The following is a 13,232-nucleotide window of genomic DNA, read 5'->3' as shown; positions in this document are numbered from 1 at the left end:
AGAGGAAAACCAGAGCCTCAGATTAGAAGTAGTAAATTCTAGAAAAGAAACCGCAGAATTGGCGCAAAGGCTTAGACAACCTTTTGGTTCAGGGTCAGACGCTCAAGCTTCATTGACAGAAGGGACTAATAGGATGACAACTCAGGTGATTCACTCCCTCTCACCTGTCATTCCATTAGCAGCACCCGAGCGTTTTAGTGGGAATCCGCAGAAGGCTCAAATATTCATTACGCAGTGCTCATTACACTTCATGGGCCGCCCTTCCATTTTTCCAGATGCTCAGTCTCGAGTGGCCTTTGTGTTGTCATACTTAAGTGGGGATGCAGCATCCTGGTCTTTGCCTCTGATTTCAAAGGACGATCCCATATTGCGGAATTATGAGAACTTCAAAGAAGAGTTTCTTTGAATATTTGACAGAAGGCGGATATCCCAAGCCGTAGACAACGAGCTACTCGACCTGAAACAGGGGAACCGTGATGTGGTCTCTTATTTGGCTCAATTCAATAAACTAGTGGTGGAAACCAACTGGCCTGAGAGTAAGAGAGCAGCGGTGTTTTATCGAGGTTTAAGAGATGAGTTAAAGGATGCATTGGCCGGAATACCCAATAGACCCACAGAAATCTCAGCGTTGGTGGATTTAGTGCTGGAAATCGATTTCCGTCATGGGGAAAGAAAAGGTGAAAAAAGGAAAGATTTCAAGTCAGTGATTCCAAGATTTGATTGAGTAAGGTCGGAAGGAGGACGAAGCAATGAAGGTCAGCAGGGCATCGAACCAATGCAGATTGGTACTATACGGGGTCCTCTTTCCAAAGAAGAGAAGGAAAAGAGAAGAATCAACAACCTATGCATGTACTGTGGATCGGGAGGCCGTTTAGTACGTGCGTGTCCAAAGAAACCCAAGGGAAGTTTCAAGCCGAAGGAAAACTAAAGGCACCATCTGTTGGAGGAGTTGAACAGGTGGATGCTATTTTCGATCAGACTCCAAAAGAACATAGGGTGGCCAATACTCTACAGTCTGCAGCGCCACATCTAACTTTATCAATGGAAATCAGATTCTGACACGTGACGCTGAGGGAAGTCTCAGTGATGATCGACTCAGGAGCCACCGGAAACTTTTGCGATCTAAGGTTTGCAAGCAAGGTGGGAATCGAAGCCATCAAAAAGTTAAAAGCTGAGCCCGTTAGGGCTGTGGATGGAACCAATCTGTCCTCAGGTCCAATAATCAGTCACACAGAATTAATTCATCTGATCTCGAATGACGGACATGAGGAGAAGCTCCAGTTTAACTTGACCGATGCCCCCCAATTCCAGTTGATCCTTGGGCTTCCCTGGCTTACTTAACATAATCCAACAATCAACTGGAGTACCAGAGCCATTAAGATGGAATCAGATTATTGTTTTGGAAATTGTTTCAGAGGCCAGCTGCAGGAGCAAGAGGTGAATCCTGCACATTCGTTGTGTCAGATGGGAGGGTCAATTTGTGTAATCCATGTACAAGACATACCAGAGGAATATCGAGATTTTGAAGACGTATTCAATGAAGTGGAGGCAGAACAATTACCACCCCACAGACCTTATGATTGTAAAATTGAGATAGAGCCCGGTTCAAATCTATCTTGCAGCCGTGTGTATGTCCTTACGGAAAAAGAACATCATCACCTAAAGGAATATTTGGATAAGTATCTAGCAAACAGCTTCATTTGTCCCTCGCAGTCCCCAGTCTCCTCGCCCCTATTTTTTGTGCCAAAGAAAGAAGGAGATTTGAGGACTTGCATCGACTACAGAGCCATCAATAAGATTACAAAAAAGAACCGTTATCCATTGCCGCTAATATCTGTTTTGCTAGATCAAGTGAAAGGAGCAACAATTTACACGAAGTTGGATCTGAGGGGAGCGTATCATCTGGTGAGAATGAAGGAGGGCGATGAGTGGAAGGCAGCCTTCAGAACGAGGTTCGGCCTATTTGAATATCAGGTTATGCCCTATGGGCTATGTAACGCTCCAGCAGCCTTTCAACACTTCATTAACGACGTATTGAAGGAATTCATCGACCAGTATGCACTGGTGTACATTGATGACATCCTTATTTACTCTGAGAACAAGGAAGAACATCAGGATCAGGTTAGAAGGGTCTTACAGAAGTTGAGAGAAAACAGACTGTTTGTAAAGCTAGAGAAGTGTGCTTTTAGTGTCTCTCAGGTTGAATTTTTGGGTTTTGTAATTTCACCAACGGGCATTCTTATGGACCGCAAGAAGATCGAAGCGGTGATAAATTGGAAGTCCCCCGAGAGCGTCAAAGAAGTACAAAGCTTTATTGGCTTTGCCAATTTTTACCGGAGATTCATTGGAGAATTTTCGCATAAGATTTTACCACTCACCCGTCTATTGAAAAAAGGGGTCAAATTTGAATGGACAACTGAAGCTGAAGAAGCCTTCTGATCCCTAAAGGAAAGTTTTACATCAGCCCCAATCCTACAACATGCAGATCCGACTGAACCATTTTATGTGGAGACCGATGCCTCTGATCAGGCGGTGGGAGGAATTTTGTCCCAACGAAGCAAGCAAACGGGGCAGCTGCATCCAGTCGCCTATAGGTCAAGAAAATTAACTCCGGCAGAAATAAACTATACAATCACAGAGAAGGAGCTATTGGCCATAAAAGACGCATTCAAAGATTGGAGACATCATTTAATGGGGGCACAGCATCAAGTCACTGTATACACAGACCATAGAAATTTCAAATTTCTAAAAACAGCCAGAACCTTAACACCAAGACAATTGCGATGGTCGCTGTACTTTGCTGATTACGATTTCGTCATTACTTATCGACCAGGGGTCCAGAACGGGAAAGCAGATGCCTTGTCTAGGATAGACACAGAAAATCAAAAGACACCTCTAGGAAATCAATCCATTATCCCAAGTGAAAAGATTATTGGAGCAATCACTTCAGTTGATCTTGAACAGGGTATCTCTGACGCAATGGATGAAAAGACCTTGAAAGAGTGGGCGAAGAAGGAAGGAAGAGAAGTTCGTAATCAGTTGCCCTACTTCCAAGGAGCTCTGTATATTCCCACTAAAGAGTTGCAGCAACAGATTATCAAGGAATGCCACGATGCAAAGTTGGCAGGACATAAGGGAGAGGCAAAGACCAGAGAACTGATCCAGCGACACTACTGGTGGCCTGAAATGTCGAAGAGTATTGAGCAATATGTTAAGACTTGCGAGATTTGTGCTCAGGGAAAATCCAAAAGGCAGGCCCCAAAAGGTTTACTTATGCCCTTACCCACTCCACCTTATCCTTGGCACACTGTTACATTAGACCTCATTACTGACTTACCCCTTAGTCAGGGCTACAATACCATCTTAGTAGTGGTAGATTCCCTTTCTAAAATGGCTCATTTTACAGTTTTAAAGGGAGTGCCAACAGCTAAGCAGTTGGCGACTCATTTTAGTGCTCAAATAGTGAAAATACATGGAATCCCTAAAATAGTAATCACAGATAGGGGTCCACAGTTCATTTCCCACTTTTGGAAATCTTTCATGGAAGGGTTGGGTACAGAAGTCCATTTTTCCACCAGTTACCACCCAGAAACTGACGGTCAAACCGAGAGGGTGAACCAAGAACTTGAACAGTATTTGAGATTGTTTCTTTTGAAACAAGAAGGAAATTGGTCGGACTATTTGTGGGCTACAGAGTTCGCCCATAATAATGCAAAGAATGTTTCCACTGTGTATTCCCCCTTCTTTATGAATTATGGAAGACATCCCAACTCGACCCTCAGGCAAACCGAGATCTCAGTTCCGGCGGTGGAGGAGATCGTAACACAGATAGATCAGGTACATAAGAGGGCAATTGAAAATCTTGAACTAGCTAAAGAAAAATATAAGAGTTATGCAGACAGACGAGTAGGCCCCTCATTGGAAATAGGAGACAGGGTTTGGTTAAGTACTAAGAATTTGAGACTAAAAGGTAATCTGAAGTTTCAACCGAAATTTATTGGTCCATATCTGGTAGAGGAGAAAATAAATCCGGTGACTTACCGAATTCAATTGCCACCAAGGTTGAAAATACACCCAGTTTTCCACATATCCCTGTTGAAGAAGGCTCCAGAAAATCTACGAAAAAACCTGCCTCCAAGGTCACTTCAGCTAGAGACTGGTACTGAATTTGAAGTCAAGGAAACTCTAGACTCCAAAATGCAAAAAGGGAAATTATACTATTTGGTGGACTGGAAGGGTTATGGGCCCGAGGAAAGATCTTGGGAACGAGATGAAGATGTCCATGCTCCAAGATTAGTTAAGGCCTTTCACCTACGATCACCAACTAAACCCCAGAGGAGAGAACCTACCTTGTTGGAGGGTACTGTCAGGACTCCAAGATTACAGATAGGTTTAATCGCGCATCGAAGACTCAAAGTTTGCACACCCCGAGCTATGGAAGGTACATGGGTGGAGCTGACTCGGATATGGCGCCGGAAAAGGCCACCAGAACCGAGTAGCTGTTAGCGTCCTAGTGTTTGGCAGAGAACGCGCTGGAATCCTAGGTGAGACTCGCGCTGCTTAGGAACTGCGCACTTCACCAAGAATTCTAGAGAGTCAGGTGCGCACTTCAGAGCGCGCTGACAAAAAGAGTTTCAGTTTTTGTTTGAAGGCTTTTCATAATCAAAACAGAAGGGCTTTCGGAAGTCTGTAGATACAAGTTAGTAATCCGAGTTCAATGAAGTTGAGTGATGTTTGAGGAGAACAGCAAGTCTCAGTTTTGTGAAGAATTCGTACCGAGTCGTCAGGGAGAGGAAGCAGCGTCTACAGGAGCATCAGAAGGAAGAAAAAGAAAACAAAGCTAAGTTAACAAGTGTATATTTGTCAAGTCAGAGAACTGAAGTAAATTACTGATAGTTATAGAGTTATAGAACTTACTGTGAGGAAAGTGGCTTTACAGAATTTCTTCACAGAGGTAACGAGTTGTAACGGCAAGTCCTGGAAAAACACGAAGAGAGAATTGCATTACATGTTAGAACGCTTGAGCAACTACAAATGATTAGAATAAGATAAAACAATACTTACCACAGAAATAAGTCGTCGGACAGTAGCTAAGAACAGAGTGTAAAATACCACCACGAAAAGAATAAGAAGAGAAAACATTAAATACACAGATGAATAATTACAAATAGGAAAAGACCCCAAACTCAGTAAGTAGAATACCAAATTAAAATAAATAATACCAATTTAAAAGAGAGCAGAAGTTCTTAACAGATAAATGTAAATATATTGCAGGTGTGCAAAAAGAAAAAAGAAAACTGTGAACTAAGACAGATACCAAGGAAGATAATACATAGAAGAGTGAAAAGAAAAATAGGAAAGTAAGTAAGAAGCACAGGGAGAAAGATTCACATGAGGCAGATAAACTTTGGGTTCTAGTTGTTTCCTTTTTAATTGCAGACGAAGAATATAGTTAAGGAATTAAAAGGCACACACAGAAAAGAAATAAAAGAAATAGAAGAGAAGCTGAGTTCTGGAATTGGCATGGTAAGGAAATAAGGCAATAGGGGTTAAGAGATAAGAGAGGTTAAGGACTAAAAGTTTATGATAACAATAACTCTTGTCTACAGGTTACCTCTTCAGCAATAGAAGTCTGCTGGATGGACTCCTGAAGGAAGCCGCAGAACAGTCTCTTCTCTCTTTTGTTATTTTATCCATTTTCCCCCTTCCCCCTAGATAGCCACTCTAGAGACTTGTCACACTAAGCTCTGGATGGCTGTCGGGTGGATTTGGGAACTAGCATCTCTGTTCCTGTGTAGTAGAGTACCGTAACTAGAGTCTGACACGTCCCGCCCTCGTTGCCAGCGTGTGTTGTGTTCTCGGGTCCCCGTCAGCTGTTGCACGGGGCACGCACCGGGGGCACGAGTCGTGACTGGGGCCTAACGCAACAATAATGAGGCGGAGACAGGGTGGTAGTTTACTTGTCCGCCGCCGTACCCTATCTGGTGTACGTGTCGGCGTAACCCGTATTTATTCAATATGTCCCACGTGACACGACACGTACACCTCAAGCGTATCGCGTCACGACCACGACATCACCCCCCCCCCCCCCCCAGAGGATGCAAAAAGATAATATGCCAGTCTGTGTCTGGGGCTGTCACAAGAGATCTATATGTATCTGTAGGAGGCTTCGGGTACCTCTGGTTTGCCGGCCACACAAGCGTAGGGGGAATGGATGTTTTATAGGAGTTGCTAGTGGGTGGCTAACCTTCTTGGGAGTCCAGGAAACTCTAGCCCTCACCTGCGTGCCCTGTGGGCACCATTCACAAGTCCTTACTTCCTGCAATATGATTTTCTGACTAAAGTTATTTATTTATTTTTATAATTCGTTTTTTTTCCCTGTTTATGTACACTGCTCCAAAAAGGCATGGCTGCGCTGTATCAAACACACCTAAATAGAGAGGGCATGTTTACGAAAAAGTCTACGAAATCGCAGCGAAGAAAACTAGATCTGATCTCACCAGTGTCATTGTGGCCCTAATGACAAGCTGTCCATGTTGCAGGGTAAGAATGCTGTGTGAGGTACGCCCACGGCTCCAACCAAGCCACCCTGGGCAGGGCGCCCCCCTGGATCGCATCAGCCCCCTGGGATGTCTCTGGGGCCCTGATCCGATCGGCATTTATGCATAGTGCCTGGAAATGCAAGGGAGGCGGGGGTTTGTTGTGAGAGTGAGGCAAGTGCCTCTGATCTGGCGAAGAATGCGTGTTCTGTCAGGGGCAGGCACCGCTCGGTGTCTCTAATCCACACACCTGTTACCTGAGCATCGACACCCCACAGGTGCCCCCCCGCTCCCCCCAAGACACAGATACATTGTGCAGTGAAGAGACCGTGCTCCCTGCAAAGAGCGCGCCCTCTTTCTGTGAGAGACCACAAGGGCCGCTGCGCCACCAGTCCCGAGGCAGGCGGGGCTGACTGAGTGGGGTACTGGTCAGTGGGATCTGACAGCAAACTACAATAATTGTGGTTTTTAAAAACGGATAACCACCCATAACCACATATGTCTTAATTTTCTAGAATGTCCCAAAAACCTTTGTATTTCCCTCAGCTTTATTGGTGCCCAGTTACACCCCTTGTGCACCCTAAGAGGCGAGTGTGGCATCTCAGGAGAGTTGAAGCAGCGAGCCACAGATGAAGTGACGTCAGTCATAAATGCATTGGCAGAAGTCGAAGCCCTTCAGGAAAAAGTATCATTCAAAAATACAGAAAGGAAAGCTGTAGTGGGGAAGGGCTGCCACTGGAACTAGTGTGTCTTTGTGAAGTCAAGCAATGGCCGCCGAATGTTGAGGCCAAAACAAATCCACGGATCACTGGGGCCCGCAAGGTGGCCACGGATGCAGGTGCTGCAGAATAAAGTCTGCTTGGGAATACTTTCTGCTGATTTAATGACAGTGAAGGCTGCCATACATTGGGAAGATGGCACTAAACCTGTTTTGTTCCTGTTTGTTGTACTGATGCGATTTAGGGGCATATCAGCAACAACCGGCGATAATTATCGCTAAGCGCATTTAGAGCTAGGATAATTATCGCCGGCTAGCGTGTGAGGTTCTGTAATTCTCGAGTCTGACTCCATTTTGTTCTGTGCCACCATTTTGTGTTGCCCTCACGTAGGCCTGTGAAGGTAGCCTGGCGAATAAAGTGGCCTGGCCTTCTTAGTTCATGTATACATTAACTAGGTTTCTTTTTGACTCTGAAATGAACTGTAAGAAACTGACCTCTGCACCTGAAACTGACCCAGCAAAGCCAATTTCCCTGATCGATCTTTGTCTAAGATTGCCAATCAATGTTCAGGACATCGTTAACTTTTAGTTTCCTTGCACATGCCTTATCTTGTTCAGCATCTGTTCCCGTTTCTTTTTTTATGTTTCTTCATTACATGGGTTATGCTTTCAATTATAGGTTTGCCCGGCTTGTGGAGATTGAATTTGGGACATTCCTAATAATTAACTTTTGGGTTGGGATACTGTAAATTGAGTTTTTGTTATGTGACACTTGGTTTGAAAATGTACCTTATTGGCTAGAATTTTGTGCAGTGGGTGTACATTTATAATGTGAATATTGGGTATAAAAGGAGACGTCTCGCCTTAGTAAAATGAGCAGTCTCCTGAGAATTTACACCGTGATGTATTTCTAGGATCACTGTTACTAGCTGCAGCTAATAAACTTGGTCTCTGATGCCATCCAGAAGTATTCCGTGTCTCTGTATACCAAGACAGGTGAATTCGAAGATCTTAGGCATGCCCCTGACGCCGCTGGGTTAAACCCCGGTTCTTCAACTGGCGCCCAACGTTGGGCGACTTCAGCAGTACTGGTACAAGCCCGAAGATTGTGAGGAGCCCCGTGAGGAAATTCTGGAGGACGGCCGCCACTTCATCGACCCCTGCATGTCGACGTGGACCGAAGGTTTTTTCTGCGAGGCTTCCCCTTTCCGACGGCTGCGAAGGACTGCTGCCCTGACTGTCACCCTGTCTTGGAACCTCTTGTGATGATTTGTAAGGCGAGACATTAGACGGTCTTCTGGTGGCGTGACAGACATTTTGGTTAAGTATAAGTGGGTCGCTCCCACGACTTTGTTTTGTTTCTTGGTTTTGATTCGGCCATTGCAATAGTCAAATCCGGGGGGTTCGTATATTTGCGAGTGTATCATTTTTGATAACCCCTTGAAGTTTGAAGCAAGACTAGTGAGTTAAAAGATGCCTAGTTTTAGCAAATTTAGGAAATGGTTTTGTTGTAGTTGTAATAGGGATTCCCGATTGGAGGACTCGTGTCCGATACCTCCGGTTGGAACTCCATCTTATGAGCTCTATTCAAAGCATGGTGTAGGTCCCATTACCTTTAATGCAGTATGGGTCCGTTATACAAGGAAAGATGGTGTTTTACGATGGTCCCAACATGGTAGTTTTGAATCAGATGTTTTAGATAACCTAGAAGTTGCGCTATTTAAGAAGAAAGCCCGGCCGGCGATGTTTGACTCTTTTCGCCTTTGGCGTAAGGAAGCCAAACAGCGAGAAATTAAACAAGCTAAGAGAGATAGGAAGGAAAGGAATATATCGGTAATGCAAGCTGCTAGGGAGTTTAAGGAAGATGAAGAAGATCGTGCGATTGAAGTGTCAGATAGACAACATTGCATGGCCATTGACAAATGTTACCCGGCTTTGCCACCTCCCCTTTCAAATGTGACTGTAGACCCTGAAAAGGATCCTTTGATGTCACATTTACTGAGATTACCACCCCCTTATGTGCAGGGTTCTACTGCACCTCCGTTACCTCCAGTTGTTGCACCCCTTGTTGTCGTTCAACCCCCTGTTGTTGTTCAGCCACCCGTTGCTTCACAGGTGGTTCTTCCTCCCCCGGCGCAGCCCCCTCCAGGGCCACCAGCCTTGCCACCAGCCTTGCCTCAAACTCCTTTGCCTTACACTCCTTTATCTTCGACTTCTCTTATGTCTGTCCCTACGTCTCTGTCACCTCAAAACACTTTGTCTCCTGTCCTCATGTCAACTTCTTCTCCTTCTGCTCGGCAACGAATGACTGAGACTGTCACTAGTCTTTTGTCTCCTTTCTTTGGATCACTGAATATGACCCCTGTTTCTGAACGTAAGCAGAGACGTAGTCAGCTCCCTGGTCCCGAAGAGCGGGCAGTGTTAGATCTCCTTGCTCGTAGATGGGTTTCGAATACCTCCAAGTACAGTCCACAAGTGGTTATGGATATCTTCCTACAGTGGGAGGCACCAAAACAAAGGTATGTTTTTGATGTCATGTGTACCTTCCTTCGTCAGGAGTGGGAAGATAATGAGTTGGGTTCAATTCCACTGGAATTGCTTAATGTTCAGTCTGAATTTGCTAAAGGGTCGATAGTGGGTTCCGATGTTGAGGAAGCGGTAGAGACACTACTCACTTTTAGGTCTAGACTTCCACATCAGTCATTGTTCGAACCTGACCCTTCTATTAGGAGAAAAGTGAAGCAGTAGCCTATGAGAGAGGTTCCCCCTGTATGGAGAGAGGCAGTTGTGGCTGATGCCGCTCATGGTATTGCGGCTGCACCGGCTCATTTTCAGCGAGTGTGGGTGCATGTCCCTTGGAAGAGGGCTGAGGTCCTGGCTCTTAAGCAGACTTTGCCTGACCCCCGTAAAAATCCTGCTGGTTATTATAAGGAGTTGTCTCAGACAATTGATGCGTGTGTTATGAATTTAGCTGACATAGATATGTTGATGGGTAATGTAGTTCCTCAACCCTTGTGGGCGAAGATCCGTCACGAGGATCACGCGCCAGAGTTAGGAGATACGTGGGTTAATATTACTGCTGCAGATGGTCGGCAGATAGGAGGTGCCAAACCTGAACCCTTAGTTGCAGAACTACCTGGTAGGATTATTAATTTAATGAAAACTATGATGCCTCCTCTGCGGGTGAATTGGGACAAGTTAGCAGCATGCAAACAAAACATTCATTGATCATAGTGGTCAGGATATGAGTACAGAAGGTGGTCAGAGGTTGTTTGTAGATAAGTTTGTTTTTAATTTACTTCCTGATCTTTCTAATAAGTTAAAGGACTATGAGAGTTCATGGGCTGTTTCTTCTTCAGCTCAGATATTGGCTACTGCACAATACTATGAGAATAGAGATAAAGATGAGAAGGATAAAGTAGAGAAGAAGACTAGAGAATTAAAAACGAAAGTTCTTCTGCAGCAGGCTTATCCGCCTCGCCCTAATCAGCGTCAGTTTCAGCAACCTTCCCAGTTTCAGCAACCCCCACAGTTTCAGAAACTGCTGCAGAAGCCTGAGTCTTTTGCTTCGCGACTCCCGCTAGGCCCTAATCAGTGTGCTTATTGTAAAGAAGAAGGTCACTTCAAGAATAGTTGCCCGATCTTGCTACAGCATGCGAATGGTATGTCTGGTCTGAGAGGTCGTGGTAGTTTCCAACAAGTACCTAGGGGTAGGGGACGTGGTACATTTCCCCAGAATGAACATTCCTTTTCCCCTCAGAATTATATGAATTATTTTGACCAACATAATGTTCCGACCGTCCAGTCCGCTCAGTACTACACTGATGATTATTATGTTGGAAGTGAGAGTGCTGGTTTTAATGATAGTTAGGACAGCCATGGACAAAGGGAGGGAGTAGTGTCAGTTCCAGTAGACCAGAGTGGACCTTATGTTGAAATGATTACATCAGGTGTGGCAGAACCTTTTCTTTTGGATACTGGTGTAGCAAAGAGTTCTATCATGCACTCTAAACTCCCCGGCGCACCTTTGTCTGGCTTGACTAATGTTTCAGTAGGATTTTCTGGCGCCCCAGTTCGTAATCCGGTTTCTTGTCCTTTGCCCCTTTCTATTGGTCCCTGTGAATTGGAGGCTCCCCTTATTCTAACGACGGGCTGTGGCGAGAATCTGTTGGGTTTGGACTTGTTGAAAAGATTGCATGCGACATTACATTGTTCTCCTTCAGCAGTACATCTTACGGTGGGTAAGACAGTGATTTCCCTGATGTATCTGTCTAAGGATCGCCTTCCACTGGAACTGCGTTCTCTCCCTGATACACTTTGGGCTACAGGTCCCAATGATGTTGGTCTCTTGCAGATTCCACCCTACGTTGTTACCATTAAATTGAATGCTAAATTACCTCGCATTTCCCAGTACAAAATTTCCAGTGATGGCGAAAGAGCTCTTTTAGCGATTATCTATGATTTGGTTGAGAAAGGTGTGGTTGAAGAAACGAGAGGTAATGTGTGTAACAGTCCTGTTCTGCCTGTCCTTAAGCATACTAACTCTTCTCAGCCACCTGTGTATCGGTTTGTGATCGACCTTCGAGAGGTCAATAAGATCGTTGTGCCACAGTTTCCTGTTGTCCCGGACATTACTGCTTTATTGACTATGATCCCTGCCTCAGCTGCTTGGTTTTCTGTTATTGATCTGAAGAATGCCTTTTTCAGCATTCCTATTGCTGAAGAGAGTAGGGATATTTTTGGCTTCTCTTTAGGAGGCCGAAGCTTCCGGTTTAAACGAGCTCCTCAAGGTTATTGTGAAAGTCCTTCTATCTATAGTCATGCTTTAAAAACACAGCTTGATACCTTTCCTTTGCCTCCTGGTGCTACTCTTATCCAGTATGTTGATGATCTTTTGGTTGCTGCTGACTCTGAGGACATTTGAAAAGAAGTTACTCTTTCTTTGTTACGCCATTTGTCTGACCTTCATCACAAGGTTTCACCTTCTAAGTTGCAGTATTGCCGCCAAGAGGTGACCTACTTAGGTCATCTCTTGTCGAAGGAGGGAAGACGATTGACCCCAGAACGTATTCAAGCAATTGCTCAAATGTCTGTACCACGTACACAGAGAGAGGTGCGTGCATTTTTAGGCATTACATCTTATTGTAGACGGTGGATTCCAAATTTTTCTCTGTTAGCGAAACCTCTGTTGGCACTTACTCTTAAGAATACACCACACCCTCTTCCCTGGACAGAGGAATGTCAGAAGAGTTTTATGGATTTACGAACTGCACTGTGTTCTGCTCCTGTGTTAGGTACTCCTGACTATAGCAAGCCTTTTACACTCTATGTGCATGAGAGAGAAGGTTGTGCGTTGTCAGTGTTGGCACAACAATTTGGAGACAAGCAGCGCCCATGTGCGTATTTTTCAGCTACTTTAGATCCGGTAGCTAGGGTGTTGCCTAGTTGTCTAAGAGCTACAGCGGCAGCGGCTGTATCTATCCGACAGTCTGCTGGTTTGGTATTGGATAATACATTGATTGTGATGGTCCCACATGCAGTGGATACCCTATTGAATAGAACGAAGACTCAACATCTTACCAGTGCGCGTTTGTCAGGTTATGAGTTGACGCTTTTGGCTAGCCATGTGCACATCAAGCGGTGCAACACATTGAATCCAGCTACATTGTTGCCGATTTTTGTAGAGACAGATGTTCAGGAACAGCATGACTGTTTTCTCCGGACAGAGGAGGAAACGAAGGGTAGAGTTGATCTAAAAGATACTCCTCTTTCGAATCCTGATGGTACCCTATGGGTAGATGGTTCGTGCTTTAAGCTTCCGAATGGAGAGACGACTGCAGCATATGCTGTTACAACTTTGCACACGATTGTTGAAACAGCACGTATTGCACAGAATTCAGCGCAAGCAGCGGAGTTGATAGCATTGACTAGAGCGTGTGTGTTGTCAAAAGGAAAGAGAGTGAATGTTGATACTG

This window comes from Triturus cristatus, chromosome 8 (genome assembly GCF_964204655.1).
Source record: "Triturus cristatus chromosome 8, aTriCri1.1, whole genome shotgun sequence".
NCBI classification, from domain to species: domain Eukaryota; kingdom Metazoa; phylum Chordata; class Amphibia; order Caudata; family Salamandridae; genus Triturus; species Triturus cristatus.
This window is presented reverse-complemented; position numbering follows the sequence as displayed.